We start from the raw sequence: 15,446 nt of genomic DNA on the forward strand, positions 1-15,446 counted from the left end.
TTTTTAGCAATTTCATTATGATGTGTCTTGGTACACTTTTTTTCATGTTTCCAATGTTTGTGGTTCATTGAACTTTTTGGATCTATGGGCTCTAGTCTTTATCAAATTTGTGAAAATGTCAGCCATTATTTTTTTGAACAGTCTTTTCTGATCCCCTTCTCTCCACCCGTATCCTCTCCTTCAGGAACTCCAGTTACACATATATTACTAGTCTGTGGAAGTTGTTTCACAGATCATTGATTCTTTTCTTTAAAGTCCTTTTTCTCTCTGTGGTTCATTTTGGAAAGTCTATTGTATGTTTTCAAGTCTGCTAATCTTTTCTTCTGCGATGTATAATCTTTTAAGCCCCTCCAGAGATTGTAGTTTTCACCTTTAGAAGTTCAATTTAGGAAATTTTTGTACCTTCCTATATCTACTTAACTTTTAAAAATATAAGATGCAATTGTAAGAACTGTTTTAATGTCCTTGTCTGCTAATTCTAACATCTTTGTCAGTTGTAGGTTGGTTTCAGTAATTGACTTTTTCTCCTCATTATAGTTCATATTTTTCTGCTTCTTTGTATGCTTTATAATATTTGATTAGATGCCACACATTGTGTGTGCCAGGTTCTGGTTAATTTTGTATTCCTATATATGTCCTTGGGTTTTAACTTGAGATGCAGTTAAATAATTGGAAACAGTTTGATACTTTTAAATCTTGCTTTTGTAATTTTTTTGGCAAGACCAGAGCAGCGATTAGTCTAGGGCTCATTATTCCCTAGTACAGAGGCAAGACCTTCTTAGTACTCTACCCCATTAAATTCTGAGTACTCTACCCCATGGTCCATGCAGTGGAAGGGCCACTATTTTCAGTCCTTTTTGGGTGCCCAGTTCTGTTTACTCTGGTGCTCTCAGATGATTTGATCTTTCCCTTTCTCTGGCCTTGGGTAGTTTCCTCACATGCATGCACCTGCCTCTAGCTGCCTTGTTCTTCCCAGACTTGTGACTCTATCTTCTCATCTCAGGGAGTTGACCAGGCTCCTCTGGATTCTCCCTCCTTGTGCCACAGTCTGTAAACTGTCTCAAGATAGTTAGTAGCTGTGGTAATTGTAGTGCTCGCCTTGTTTATTTCTCATTTCTTGGGGATCGCTTTACTTCATTACCTGATGTCAGATATCTTGAAGACTATTGCATTATATACTTTGGCTCTCTTTTTGCGTGTTTGTTGTTGTTTCAGGTGGGAGGGTAAATCTGCTGCTGGTTACTCTCTTGGTTGTTTCCAGAAGTCCCCCAAGGCCCTTCCCTTCAGTCACCTCATATTTTGAGGAGAGGAATAGAGATTGCAGGAGTCTATAACCCATGGCCTCTGGTACAAGTAGTCTGTAAAATGAAGTGTGACTGTTGTTTAGTCTGCTATTTAATACTTCTTAAATCTCTAGAACATTATAAAGGTTTGCTGTGAGTAGCGATTTATAGACTGTTTGGGCTAGATCTCAGAGCTGCAGGACCTCCCTTAAATGTGTCAGTGACGTTTTCAAAACACAAGGGGCCATTGATAGATTGCAAATCAGTTTTCACTTTTACTTGGTAGTCGTTCTCCAAACTTGGTTCTGTTTCTACTTGTGTCATCTGGATAAGGTTGCAGTTATGGAAAATTTATTCTCTGAGGATCTTAATAGTATCTAGGGCCCTAACATAAGAGAATTTACTGGGATTCGAGGATTTATATTTGGAACACCGAAAACCTTCCTAGTCCAACTCCAAGAAGTGCTATGTGATTCTTGTTTATCTTATTCTTGAGTATTTATTTGAAATTGGAAGGGGAAACTCCACTATCTTATTTGCTTGAGAAAGAAAAGACCAATGTTTTACTGCAAGGGAGAGAGAGGCTTAAAAAAAGTTGAAAGTAATTAAAAATACTCATTAAAAATATTTTTAAACACTAGTTACTATGAGTGTGTGGCATGTTTGGGCAATGGCATGAAAAAAATGGTAAGCCACTTTTAATTTTTATTTACTTCCTTGAATTTCAAAGATTTAGTCTTCCAAACAAGTCTTAGTTAGTAATAATTTATTTTCCCTTTTTATGAATCATTCTTTTATAACTGCCAATCAATGCTTTTGTAACTGGTATTACTTCAGAATTATAATATTTCAGATAAAGACAGTATCTTGCTGTTATAGGTAACCTGAACAGCCTAATTGTAAATGAATATATAGTTTGTTTTAGGCATTTTGAGATAGTGAAAATAGTTTTTTTCTCCTGGATCTCCTGAGATCTGGAGACATTTAGCAAGTAGTTCCCAGTTTCGTTTTGGAAATAAATATTATAAACGACAGAGAAAACAAAGCAAGATAGCTCTGCTAAGTGTTAAGCTGAGTGATGTAGGTCCTAAGCATTTTAGCCTTTTATCGCAGAGAGCTCCCTTAGCTGAGCTTTTGTAGTCAGGATAGGTCCCACTTAGCCAGGACTGAAAGGAGGCTTTTCTGAACTGGGAAGCAATGGGTGTATATACAGTGACAGGAATGTTAACTGCATGTTGTGGATACTGTACAATGAGGAGAGAGTAGACAGAATAGGTAGACAGAATAGGTGGAGGGTAGGTGGGAAAAGTGTTAGTCTGGTGGAAGATCTCAAGTTCTTAGAATTTGTACTTTATACAGCAATGGCAGTGAAAATGTGGTAAGAGTCATTGAAGAGACTGTAAAGGAGAGCACCATGGAGCTGATGACCAGATGTGGGGATTGAGAGGGAAGAAGAGTCAAAGTTTTTGAGCTAGACAAGTGACATTATCATTATAACAAACAGGGAAGTTAAAAAAGAGAGAGAACTTGAATGAAGTGATCCCAGAGATCCCTAAAGTTTTCCCTAAACATTCCCAATTTCTCTGTGTGACTCTTGATTGGCAGCCATTCCCTGTATTCTTTGTCCTTTAAGAGTTGAGTCTGGCAGGATGAACTCTGCAATGGGAAGGGGAATTTAGAGGTCACCTGGCCTAATCCCTTCATTTTACAGATAAGGAAGTTGAGGGCTTCAGAGATTGTGATTTCCTTTAAGGCAGCCCTGGTCTGCTGGGCTCTTGCCACTCGGTATCTAGGTTCAATTGTCTGAAATTCTCATAGCAAAAGTTACTGTGTATAAAACTTGCTTGTTGGCAAAGGTGAGCCTGGTACTTTTCTGCCATAATTCAATTAGTTGGTTCTTCAAATCATTTTTCATCTTTCAAACCCAAGAACATTAATAGTTAAAATAATTCCTTCCCAGTGGTCTGCTTTTCCTTTATCCATAACCTCAGAGCTGCAAGCTTTGTAGGAGTACTCTGTGGACGTCAGAGCCAAAGCCGGCCAGGGTGTAATGAGTCTTAACATGTGCCTGAGCTGTTTGAGAGGAGGCAGTTCCCCATACTAATCTAAGCCAGGGCTAAGATTCTTACTGGAGGTCAGTTTCTACAGTTTCAAAAATGAGGAACAAAGATGAGTGTCGGAGATCATTTAAGAGACTTTACTTCCTTTCCTTGCCCCTCTGAACCCCATTCCCAATGACTTCTCACGCATCGAGCCCTGAATTCGTGAGTGACTCCTTACCCTGCCAGAGAAGGAGATAATGCCAATGCCCTGAATGTGCTTTAGCTGGACCCTGGGGAGCGTGCCGTCTCGTTTCCTTCCCAGGTCTCTTTCTTCCCCTTACTCCCAGGGCGCTCTCTCATTTCCGCCTTCCATCTGCCGGCTTCCCGCCCTTCCTCCCCCGGGGACACGTACCTCCAGTATCCCCTTTTTTAACTGAGGGGCTCCCTGGCGGCGCCCTACAACCCTTCCTCGGTGTTCCTCAGCCCAGATCGTGCCGGGGGCGGGGCTGGCGGCCGAGGCGGGGCAGGTGACTGGCGGGGGCGGGGCCTGCCTGTGATGGGCGGGGCCTGTCACGGGTGGGCGGGGCCCAGGGTCGGCCCCCGCAGGAGGTTGGCAGGCGGGCGCCACCCGGGGTGTGTGGCTCCGAGCCCAGCCTGGTGAGGCGCTGGTGTGGCGCAGCTGTGGCAGTGCTTCCCGCTCGCCCCGCTCCGGGGGTGGGTCTGCGAAGGTAGGTGAGCGGCCGGCCCAGCTCGCCTGGGGAACCGGGGTGGGCAGGGGCCCTGGTGTCGCGCAGGGAGCCCGCGGGCGCGCCAGGGGCAGGTGCAGTTGGCGGGGACCGGCCTCTGCGCCACTTCCGCGCTGAGTGAGGACGCGTGGGGCACGGGCGGCAGGGAGGAGAGAGACCCGCGGACCACCCTAACCCCACCCTGTTTCTGGCACTCGCTCCCGGGCAGAAAACGTTTGAACCGCTCCCCGCCTCCCCAAGCCTCTGATACTGTAGCATTTTTATCTTCTTTAGAATATGTTTGTAGTTCGTGGTTCAGGACTGGAGGAGAAACTCGATGGCGAACTTGGCGGCGTGGCTTTCTTTTGACTTGGTGTTACTGAGTTTGCACGAAGGGTGCGACTAGTCGTGGGACTGTTATTTACACAAGGACACCAGGGCTTATGTAGGCAGTGTATCATGGCCATTAAGCGCGCAGGCTTCGAAGCTAGTTTGCCCGGGTTCGGATCTGGATTCACTACTTTTGATTTGGGAAAGCTTGGGCAGTTTGCCTTCCTTCTCAATGCCTTAGTTTCCACATATGTGAAATGGGGCCAGTGATAGTTCCAACCTTATAGGGAACTGTAAGAAACTATGTGAAAATGAAATATGTTAATACCTAGCGCCTGGCAAGTAGCGCACAATAAATGTTGGCGATTTTCATTAGTATAAATTCTCATGGGCATTGGTCTTCAAAGTTGTCACCACCGAAAAACCTGTGCTTTTTGTTTTCTCAAAGCTGTTGCTGTTGATAGAAGTGCTTAGGACCTTCTTTGGAACAGTTTCAGAGACCGAGTCTCACAAGAAAAGGTCTCATCACTCTTCTCTCATGCCAGCAGTTTTGTCTAATGTGATCATTCACCCTGTTCCAAATCAGATCTACTGAAAGGGATCTCAGAAATCTTAGACTCTTGAAGACTGTTCCAAAAAGGAGGATGGAAAAGGCAACACTTTTTTGGTGAATGTGTCTTGACTTTAAGCACCAAGTTCTGGTGGGCTTGTTTAAGAGTTCATATCCCTTGGGACAAAACTTTAGTTGTTTGTGCTATTTTGGGTTGTTCCTTATTTGTACTATTATTGCAAGAGTAGGTTAACCAGCATACCAAATACTTAAACGAATTAAACACCACAGAAACCGTATCTTCTGACCCCACATACAGTCTCAGAACTGTATAAAGTTGCCCTTTATAGGTAATGATGAGGTACCAAAACCCAGAGGCGGTAGATGGCAGGGCTTAGATTAGAAATCAGTTCTGATCAACATATTATAAAATCAAATGATTTTACTTATAGTTTTGATGGTAGTACTATTTTTATTTTTTACAGTTTTATGGTGCAGTGAATGGTTTTTCTCCCAGCAACATCCTGCTTTTGGTAGCTTAATTGCATGATTCATAATTGCTCTCCAGCACCTTTGATTTAAATCACAAGTCTCCAAGTTGCTACATCAGTTGTTGCTTTGAGGACAAGATGATTGTCTTCTTAAACTTTGTACAAACATGTTCGAAGGGACTTTGATTTTGTTGTCTTAAAATGCAGCCTTTTTCTCCCATGTAGAGAATGTAAACATCCGATGTAAACAAATTGACCTACTCCTACTAGGCAGTTTGTTGTCACTGCGTTATTGGCAAAATCTTCTTGACTGGGTAGGGCAGATTCAGGAAATGGAACCCTGAATGCTAGCCCAAGAGAACAGGGTTGGATCACTGAAGAGATACGTTGCAATGCTGCTGCTAACTTCAAAAGCATTATAGAATGAAATTCTTTGGGGACATTGGTGTGTTAGTTGCTGACTCTTCCCCAGCTCTTCACATATATAACTGACTCCCTAACCCGTGGGTATTTGTTCAGCTGTCACCTTCTCAGTCCTGTTTAAAATTGCATACAACCTTGCACTTCCTGCAATATTACATATGTATCTAGTCACTGATTTGTTAATGTTTTCTTGTCTCATTGATTTGTTAATGTTCTCTTGTTAGCACTAGAGGGTAAGTTCAATGAGGGCTGTGGTGCTTTCCAGTTGTGTGTTCACTGTTGTATTATGAGAGCCTAAAAGCAATGCCTGCCAGAGACCGTGGCAAATGCAAGGATCTGAAGCAGGAATTTCCTGGTAATCATTTAAGCAATTCATTATTTTACCCTGCTCTTTCCACCCCCTTTCCCCTATTTCTAGTTATTTCTTCCAGTTACCCAGGAATAAAACCTCAGGGCAGTGCTAATTCTATCCTTCTACCTTGCACCCCCGTTCAGACTTATTTCTCCTGTCAGATTTTTGCAAACCTGCCACTTCTGTTGTTGCCAAGTGCCTAGTTCAACCCTCCATTTGATTCCGCCCTCTATAATGCGATTTCCTTTTCAAATGCCTTCATGGCATGTCCTTATTTGCAAATTGAAGTCCAAAGTGCATAGCCCAGCTTTCAAGATTCTCTACAACATGATTTCCAAACCAACTTTTTCAACCTTTACCTCCCATAGGTAAGAAGAGCAGTTTCCAACTTATGCTTGTAAACATGAAATCCCAAGGTGGATTTTGCTCCATGACAGTTCCTCTTTCTATTTTTGTTAATGAGTGGGTCTTTTTCCCCCATGTGAACAGGAAATACAACAAACTGGACAAATGGCTATTCCCTGTTTGTGCGAGGACTTTCTCACTTTCCTCTACTTTTGCTCTGCTGCCCTTTCTGTTTTGGGTGCCCATCCTTCAAAACCTCCCTCAGATGTCACCGCCACCCTGAAGCCTTCCTGGAAAAGCTCATTGGAAGGGGTTTTTCCTTCTTCTGAATTCTAGTCATTTTGCATACCTTTCTTAGAGGAGTCATCTCAGTCACCTTTAAATTGTAATTCTTTGTCTTATCTTTTTTGCTACATATAAATGCCTGAAAGACAAGAGGTATGCACATGCAAATTCCAGTTACTTTTTGAAGGAAAATAAGACACACAGACCCACTTATCTGCTTGTTAAATAAAAGCAATCTTAAAGGTCTATCTGATAGGCCTTTAAATCATTAAATATTGAGCTCCCACAAATGGGCTTCGTTTCTACAAAATGGACAATTAAGGAATGTGGCAGGGGGTGATTCAATAGTAAATAAAAACATACAAGTGAAGATAGCTGAGACCTGGAGTCATAGAAGGGAGTAAATGGAGGGAGAGCAATGAACCCAACACCCACATAGATGAACAGGCAGACGTTTAAAAAAATACACAACAAACTCATTCAGGAAGCAATCAGGACAAGACAGATTTTATGGAGCAACATCTGCAGCTTTGGATTTTCTTGTGATGTTATGGCTAAGCCTTTTATTGTTTTTGCATCTCTAGGTACAAATCATACTGTCTCTCTACTCCTTTGTTTTCTGAGCTAAATAGGACTGAATGTTCTCTTTTCGCTGGTCTGCAGAAAGTAATTTACCTTCTTTCCTTTCATTCTTCAAGCTAAACAAAATTGTTCATGCCTCTTTCTTAATTTATTTTCTTGTATGTATGGAGAAAATATGTAGGTCAGAAGCTTTTGGTCTTCAGAGAAAAGCAATAGATATAAGAAACCTGAATTTGTCCATTGTTGCCTCCAGTTTTATTAACTTTGATATCAGCATTTGTTTAAAGTATTTTGCTTCATTCTTCCTTACAAACATATCCTTCCACATATTCCAATTGAGTCAGTGTTTTTATTTTACTTGTGACTTTTTCAGATTAAAACTTGACTCTAGAACTTTTGTAGACATTGCTGAAATTTAATTTTGTCTTCTGTTCTCTCCTCTTGCTTCTCAAACTTTGAGGTTTGCCCATTCTAGAGCATGCAATATCCTAGCTTATTTTCTTGGCTCTTGATTTGTAATACTTAATGGTATAGGTCTAAATTCATTTTACCATTCTGGAGATGGGTTTTACAGTTTCTGTTGATAAGAAAGAGTTGGTAGGGAAATTATATATATAAAATATATATTATATATATATATCCTAATTTATGAAATGTTAAAACTTGAAGGTAAAATTCTGCATATTATTTTTACTAAAAACATAGCCAATGTAAGGTCAGGATTAGAAATTATGTACTACATTTTAAATAAGTACTATAATTTAAATATGTAATTGGTTATAATTAATGTCCTTTGGGGAGTTTCTTCTAATGTGCTAACCAGTTAAGTTTTACTGTCACAAGAAGAATCTTGAAAGCAAATATTTGCTTTGGAATGAGGTTTCCTTCATCACACTGTACAAGCATCTGTGTTTACCCTGAGTTCTTGTTTTTAAAAAGCCTGGCTAAAAGTGTTATCAGATAGGTTAGTTCATACAAATCATAAAAGTTGGGGCACAGGCTAATTATATATCCCTCACACGTGGTAAGCACTGTGTAAGTATTTGTTAAATAAATGTCTGGAGTTGCACTATGAAGTACTTTTTAAATAAATGTCCGTATTTTTAGGGAGGATTTCATTATATTTTAGCATATTAATATGTATAATAATAGGAGTGATCTAGTAGCGATGAGAAATTGGTGATTCAGGAGACTGATGAAGGAATGAATGAGCCACCGGTTACTTTGAAGATCTCACTAGCATACTCTGGCAAATTGGAATTTCCAAGGGTGCCTCTCCAACTGTTTGTCAATTGAGGAAATGAAACAAACAAATGTTTATTAGGGCCTACTCAGTGCATGGCAGTGAATGAGTCACAGTTTCTATACTCTAGTTGGGGAGGCTCTCAGTATTCGAGAAAAATTCAATTGTGATGGTAATAAATGCTAAGAAAGAAATAAACAGGATGATAATAGAAGATTGACATGAGAGGGAGCCTTTTAGTTAGTGTGATCCTGAAGGCTTGTTGGAGGATGACATTTGAACCAAGGCTAAACGTGAAGAGCTGAGGGGAAAGTATTCCAGGCAGAGGGGACTTAGATATGGTGTGTGTGAGGATCAGGAAGGGATAGTACTGGCAGGGGTCTACTGAACCGACTGGAGAGAGGCACAGGTGGAATAAAGCTGGGGAGGAAGGGCGGTTAGGCAGAGGTTAGACCACATGGTGGGAGGAGATGGTCTGAGAGGCACAGGTGGGATGCGGCTGGAGGGGTAGGCAGAGGTTAGACCACGTGGTGGGACCGAGTGGCACAGGTGGGATGCAGCTGGATGGGTAAGCAGAGGTTAGACCACGTGGTGGGGCTGAGAGGCACAGGTGGGATGCAGCTGGAGGGGTAGGCAGAGGTTAGACTATGTGGTGGGGCTGAGAAGAACAGGTGGGATGCAGCTGGAGGGGTAGGCAGAGGTTAGACCATGTGGTGGGGCTGAGAGGCACAGGTGGGATGCTGTTGGAGGAGTAGGCAGTGGTTAGGTCATGTGAGTGCTTGTAGAACTTTGGTGATAACTCAGAGTTTGGATTTTATCCTGAAGGCAATGGGAATCCTGTTGGAAAGGATTTCAGCAAGGAGGTGAAACGATCAGGTTTATTGTTATCTGGATTCTGTGGGAAGACTGAATTTGAGCGGTCTTAGGATAGAAGCGCAGATACCAGGTGGGAGGTTCTCCCATAGATCCTGTGAGAAGTGATGGTAATTGTTGTCTTCACTTCATCTTTCTGCCTCACGACCTGGCTTCTTCTCCCATTCTCCAGCTTTATCCTAAGCTTCCTAGGACCAGCAGTAGCTTACCACTGCTCGTTCGGTATGACTTTCCCCTTGGCTTTTCTCCTGTTTCATATAATCTTGCTGAGGTTGTCCCACCTCCCCTCACTCGATACAAGATCAGACTCCTCTAGGAATCATCTTCCAGTGGGTTCTTTGTTCACATCTGCCCTGAAGATGTGCTAATAGTGTGCCTCTGAATGGAAAATCTTGGAAGGCCAAGAATAGGGCAGGTGCTGGTGATGGGGGAGCCTTGATGGTGACCTTGGGGGGCAGAGGACAGGGCTGAGCACCACCGCCCCTGCCACCATGCCTGCCGTCAGTCTGGAACTCGGACATATCATGGAGGCGCTCATCATTTGGAATAAGTTTAGTGCCTTCCTCCTCATCCTGGCACTTTTGGTTTTAGTATGGAAAACAAATGTCTATCAGTATCTCCTTCACCTCCTCACTTAGTCCCTTTTTTAACTGTCTGTAATAAAATGGAGCTAGCTTCAGGAATCAGCAGATTCATGTGTAACTTTTGCTGAGGCTCTTAAAAACTCTAATAGGAGCAGCCTATTTATTATACAATATTGTTTTAGTCCCAATGTTGGATATTTTGCATGCATTTTAATTCTTAATATCACTTTTCTTTATCAAGAATCAAGATAAATAAAATGTGCCTCAAATAAGAGAAGTGATAAACCTATCAAAAACTGTGACTGCTTTGTGCTTACAGAAAGGGAAATATCCAAGAGGAGGTGGGGTGGGAATTAGAGGAAGGATATATTAGTAAGGAAGGAAAACAGGAAAAGTTGTAACTACATCATCATGTATTGGGGGAGGAGTGTTGAAGGTTACTATGTATCTTCCATTGGCAGCTCCTGTTAGATTTTTTAATCTATTTTGCAATAAATTTAATTTGCAGATGTGACAGAGATGTGCTTTGTTTCCCTTGAAACATTTAGGATGTGTTTGGAGCTAGTATCCTTAAAAGAGGCAGAAAAAAACAGATAAAGATGATATACTATTACAATAGAATTTCAATAAAGTAACCAGTTAGTTTGCAGCAAGAATTTTCTGGGAAGGCACTTCTACTGTAGTTTAATATGAAATCCTCACAATTGGCCTGTTCCCTTCTCAGGAATGATTCCTGACCCCACTTCCACTCCCTGTTCCTTTTCTTATTCTCTGGGTCAGTCCCTGATCCGCATGCTGCGCAGTGTCTGTGCATGGATTTTTGTTTTTCTCTTCCTTAACTAATTTTGTCAGCTCCCTCCTTTAGGCTTCCTTGTTCCTATCATCTACACCCAATAATGACCCCTGCTGAAGAAAACTTGTAAACCTCAAGGTTTAAATCCTTTCTTTTAGGACTGCCTTTTTCTTGTATGTATGCTTTTTGTTTTTAATTTTTATTGTAACATTTCCCATTTTAGCCACTCTCAAGTATACAATTCAGTGGTATTAATTACATTTGCAATGTTGTGCAGCCATCTCTAACATCCATTACCAAAACCTTTCCATCACTATGAACAGAAACTCTATACCCATTAAGCATTAACTTCCTATTGTCCCTCTGCTGCTCTGGGTAACCTGTACTCTACTTTTGGTCTCTATGGATTTGCATATTCTAGTTATTTCATACAAGTGAGATCATACAATATCTGTTGCTTTGTCTCCCTTATTATATTCAACATGTTGTCTTCAAAGTTCATCCATGTTGTTGCATGTATCAGACCTTCATTCCTTTTTTTACAGCTGAATAATATTCCATATATGTATATTCCATATTCTCTTTATCCATTCATCTGTTTGATGGACACTTTGGTTACTTCCGTCTTTTGGCAGTTGTGAATAATGCTGCTATGAACATTGGTGTACAAATATCTGTTGCGTCCCTCCTTTCGTTTCTTTTGAGTATATACCTAGATGTGAGATTGCTGGGTTGTACGGTAATTCTATTCTTAATTCTCTGAGGAACTGCCAAACTGTTTTCCACAGGAATTGTACCATTCCGCATCCCCACCAACAATGTACTAAGATTCCTATTTCTCTCCATTCTCACCAGCACCTCTTATTTGCTGTTTTTAAAATAATAGCCATTGTAGTGGGTGTGAAGTGCTGTCTTGTGGTTTTGATTCACATTTCCCTAATGGCTAACGGTGTTGAGCATCTTTTCATGTGCATATTGGCCGTTTGTCTGCCTTCCTTGGAGAAATGTCTATTTAAGTCCTTTGCCCATTTTTTTAACTGGATTGTTTGTCTTTCTGTTACTGAGTTGTAGGAGTTCTAGATATTATATATCCTTATCAAATATACAGTTTCCAAATGTTTTCTTCCATTCTGTAAGTTGTCTTTTCACTTTCTTGATGTATCCTTTCCACAAAAGTTTTCAACTTTGATCTAGTTCGGTTTATCTGTTTTTTATTTTGTTGCTCATGCTTTGGGCATAAAGTCTAATACAACGTCCTAAAGATATTTCCGTATTTTTTTCCTAAGAAATATATTTAGCTCTTAATATTTAGATCGTTGATCCATTTTGAGTTAATTTTTGTTTATCATATACAGTAGGAAGCTTGCTCTTAATTCCCTTTACACCTTGTTGTGAATCACTGACCCTTTGTCCCTGACATACAAGCTAAGAATGGATACTGATACTTACAAATGTATCTTCCTAGTCACAGTAGTGACATTGTGCACTATTCAATATCAAACAGTGTTTATGAATGTGAAGGAAATCAATTCCAAACCTCTTTGTTTATTTGTCAGAGGTAAAGGCAGAAGAATCTTTTGACTTGTTTATTAATTAGCTTTTCGGAAGGCCTAAAGTGAAGATGGACAAGATCCAGGACAATAATTGGATACAGTAGACAAAAAAATGAATATAATGGTGAAGAAAAAAAATGCTTTTAAAAAAAAGCACCTTAACTATTGCTCTTCTATTTTAATGCTCATTCATCTATTTGAATCAGCAAAATTTTAACATAACAAGTATTTGGACAGTTTTCTATCATGGGGTTTCAGCCATAGTGCTACTCTTTTTTTTATTGTGCTAACACATACATATCACAAAATCTCCCATCCCATATTGCTACTTTTTACAGCTCCCAAATAAAAATTTTTAATACTATGGATGCTTAAAAAAAAAAGTGATAGTCTCCTTTCTTGTGTCCTCTTTATTCCATGATTCAGCCCTCGATTGTCTTTGTGATGGGTCCAACATCAGTGCCTATTCTGTACCAGCTCTTGGCTAGATGTTTACATGTGATGTTTCAAGAAGGGGAAGATGGAGGCCACTCCTAACATAGTGCTGCACAAACCCCAGCCCCTCCTGGTGGAAGAATAAGAAATCTGATTTTCCTGTCCTGCGTACTGCTTTCTTTCTGGAACGTGATTGCCTTGTGGATACCTGGTACTATCTACCTGTCACCTCTGTATCTTCAGGATTATTTAGAAGAAGAGAATGAATGTAGCAGTAACATAAGAGATTGAGAAAACTCTCTAGGACAATTGTACTCTTAAGAAGGTGATACAATACCCTTTAAGTGATAGGCAAAGAAAAACTAGTTGAGAAATGACCAGGTAGGAGAGAATGGCCCCAAAGTAGTTTCCTGGTGTTTTCCCTTTATTTTTCATCTTTCTCATGAATTTCTCAATGTCACATAACTGCTACTACCACTCTGGCAAACCACCAAGGGATTCTCATTTCCTTTGCTCTCTAGTACTGTACTTGATTAGGATAAAAAGGGGAAAACTATGGAGCAAAGAGAAGAACCTTCAAAGCATGTAACAATAATTTTCTGATTCTGGGATAGTTCAAGTCTAGCCCAAATGGTCTAGAAGCTTCCTTGGTTCTCAAACCTCAATTTCTTTCCTTCACTTTAGCCTTCCTGAAGGCATGCTGAGGGACCCAGTCAAAGACAAAAAGTAAAAATATAAGATTTTTGAATCATCAATGTAACTTCAATTTAACGACACCCATGCGTGGACTAAGTTTCCTTCTCCTTTTCTGTCCTCTCTTGCTTCCTTCCACTTCATGCCACAAATCTCAGGTTTCTGTTATACAAATGTCTTAAGAACACTTTCTATCCAGGTAAGCCTGCATTGGCAAGCAGCGTGCATTGTAAGGTTGTGTGTGGGTACAGAATCTAGGGTTGGAGCTCAAGGCACACTGCACCATCCAGAGCTTTGTGACTGGAGGAAATCCTTCTTCACCTGTGAAATGAGGATAATGATGCTTACCTCATGGGTGGCTGGGAGAATTAAATGATGTGTTAGATGTACGTGCTTAGAACAGTGCCTGGCCTTAAGTGCTCAGTAATTAAATTGTTAGTTTCTGAGCCGTGGCACTGTTTTCGTTTAGGCCCAGATCATTCTTTGTGATGAGGCCTCTCCTTTGCACCGTAGGATGTTTGACAGTATCCCTGACCTGTACCCCCCTAGCAACCCTCCAGATGGTGACAACCGAAAAGTCTCCAGGCATTGCCTAATGTCCCCTGGGGACAAAATTGCCCTTCTTTGAGAACCAGTGAAAATATTCTTACTAGCTGTTATATCTCCCCTGTCAATTCACTGTCCTTCCTAAGATTGCACTGGTCCCTGAAAGTTCTCTTCTCATCCGACCCATTTCATTCTCTCTTGTTGGACTTGTCTGAATTAATTCATAGCCAGATGTTAAGATTCGTTCCTTTTTTTTTTTTTTTAACATTAGTTCCTTTTTTTTTCCTTTCTTTATTAGAAAAGTTGTGGGTTTGTAGAACAATCATGCATAAAATACAGGTTTCCCATATGCCACTCCACTGCTAGCACCTTGCAGGAATATTTGTTACAATTGAAGATAGCACATTTTTATAATTGTTCTATTAATTCAAGCCCGTGGTTTAACTTAGGGCTCACTGTTTGTGTGTTGTAGTTTCCATGGATTTTATTAAAAGTTATGATTCTGTTATAAGGTTAGTTCTTACATTCTAGGCTAGCATCTGAACCTAATCTCAGTACAGCCATGTGACCTGCCCCTGGGCACCGCTGTCCCTGAGAACAACCTACTAGTTATCTTGTGACTTCCCACAGAGTGAAAGCAGATTCTTTTCTTGTTCTTCTTTGAATAGCTCTACATACCTATGAACCGCCCCAAAAAGTTCCCATTTTTATCCCTATACGAATAGCACAGCTTTTTGTTCTATTCTTTCTTAGTTGTGGGGGTTCTTGTACCACTCCTTTCCTCATTCTGTTTTATTTGGCTGCCTGGCCAGTAGATGATTTTGCCGAATTTGCAGAATAAATATATGTTAAATTTACAGTAATAGGGTTGCTCTTTTATAATTTTACTATACTAACCACTAAAAAAATAAGTTTATGAACCTTCTTCCTTGCTTCCCTGAGGACCCTTGAGCACATCTCTAGGTGGTGGAGGCAGTGGGTGCAATGCGTGGAGGTCAGGCTCCTGGGTCACAGCCAGTCTCTGCCTCCTATAATAACTATAATAACTAAATCTTATAATAACTAAATGCTTCAGTTTCCCCTCAGTTTCCTCTCAGTGGGGCTGGGTTGAGGAGCAACCAGGTTTAACACATGTAAGGCACAGTCTGGCTTATAATAAGCTTAGCCATTAAATATTAAATATTATTGGAAGGCCAGTTTGATTTAGCTGGAAGGGAAGGAAAGCTTACTTGGGGAGAAGCACTGTGGTACACAAGTGCGCATTTGGGTTTGGAGTTGGGCCGATTTGGATTTGAATCCTGCCTCTCTCATCTATTAG

At 40.7% G+C, this 15,446-nt stretch overlaps 1 protein-coding gene across 7 annotated transcripts in view; it reads left to right on the forward strand.

The window, feature by feature from the left end:
* SGK3 (serum/glucocorticoid regulated kinase family member 3) overlaps window positions 1–15,446 on the forward strand; it is a 142,984-nt gene that overhangs the window by 73,213 nt on the left and 54,325 nt on the right. Inside the window, exon 1 of one of the 7 annotated variants that reach the window (XM_037803488.1) lies at window positions 3,921–4,053. The exons of the other annotated variants lie outside the window; for them this stretch is intronic. The gene's annotated coding sequence lies outside the window, so the exon portion shown is untranslated. Of the gene's footprint in view, window positions 1–3,920; window positions 4,054–15,446 lie in introns of those variants that run through there. 7 annotated transcript variants of the gene reach the window in all.

The sequence above is a fragment of the Choloepus didactylus genome, chromosome 14 (assembly GCF_015220235.1).
Source record: "Choloepus didactylus isolate mChoDid1 chromosome 14, mChoDid1.pri, whole genome shotgun sequence".
NCBI lineage: Eukaryota > Metazoa > Chordata > Mammalia > Pilosa > Megalonychidae > Choloepus > Choloepus didactylus.